The following is a 1452-nucleotide window of genomic DNA, read 5'->3' on the forward strand; positions in this document are numbered from 1 at the left end:
CAAATCCCTCTTTATTAAATCTGTTGGTAACATCTTAGCTCTTATTTTGCTCGATCTCCTTGCACCATTTAACACTGTTAAATGGAGTCTTAGCAGAGATGCCATTCAAAACCTGGCCAGGGTGCCAGCTCACTCCTTGAGGGATCACCTCCTTGGTAAAACAGGAGTGCAAAGTTCCCAAAGAGAAAAGTTAGCATCAGTGAATTTAACCAGAACTTTGCGGTCAGAAAAAAAAAAAAAAAAATTAGGTTTCTTTTTTTGTTTTTTTTCTTCCTCAGCTGGAGTTCAGTCACCCTGTTTTGTCACAGTTTCTGCCTGAAAATTTTTCTGTCACTCCACTTGAGGATGTTGACCAGGCCTTTGTCATCTTGGGGTCTGATGTGCTCAGTCTGACTGAAGCCCAGAGGTCACACTTAAATATTTGCAGAATTGAATGAATTGCATGTGCTCCTCCCTTGGCTTCTATGATACATTTTTTTCTTGATCTTTTCCCTCCTCTCTGACCAATCCTTTTCAATCTCCTTTTACCTGGCATTGGCTGCCATTAGCTGAAACTAACTGGAGATCTGGCAAGGAAATTTTGGAAATGGGATTGTCAGGAGTTAGATACAGAGCAGGGCAGGTGAAGGGTGAGGGATGGAGCCATAAGTAAACAGGCACATGACCAGCACAGTCCACCCCTTTGCATCCAGTTTTACTCTTATATCCATTTTAAACTTTGTGCTTCCACTTACATGATATAATATCCATCATAAAAATAGTCACCCTTTACCTTCTGAAAAAAGGGAAGACAAAATCCCAATAGTCAATATATCCATCTCTGAGTGATGTTAATTCCTCTTCAATCATAATCCCATCTGGATATTCTACAATTAAAGATTAAATTCTTTTAAAAAAATTTTTTAATGTTTATTTTTGAGACAGAGGGAGACAGAGCATGAGTGGCAAGGGGCAGAGAGAGAGAGGGAGACAGAGAATCTGAAGCAGGCTACAGGCTCTAAGCTGTCAGCACAGAGCCCAACATGGGGCTCAAACCCACGAACATGAGATCATGACCTGAGCTGAAGTTGGACGTTTAACCGACTCAGCCACCCAGGCACCCCTAAAGATTAAATTCTAAAGATAAACACTGCCAACTTTCCTTACACAGTCCAACTTCCATATTGCTACACAGTAGTCTTAACAAAACAAAAGCTGACAATGTCATCTTTAGCTTAAAATTACTTAGTGGCTCCCCATCTCTACCAGGATAAGTACTACATGTCTCTGATGATGGTGCAAGGAGGGCAGCAGGGAACTGACATTTAATGATCACCTACTATATATCAGGCTTTGTTCTGGTGTAAAGTGTACTGCTATGCAAACATTTGTCTGTCTTCATCTCCTGAGAATTGTTTCCCTAATGATTGAATTAACTGGAAACCTACCATGTTTATATGATTCTTGGCACAA

Source organism: Panthera leo, chromosome A1 (assembly GCF_018350215.1).
Source record: "Panthera leo isolate Ple1 chromosome A1, P.leo_Ple1_pat1.1, whole genome shotgun sequence".
NCBI classification, from domain to species: domain Eukaryota; kingdom Metazoa; phylum Chordata; class Mammalia; order Carnivora; family Felidae; genus Panthera; species Panthera leo.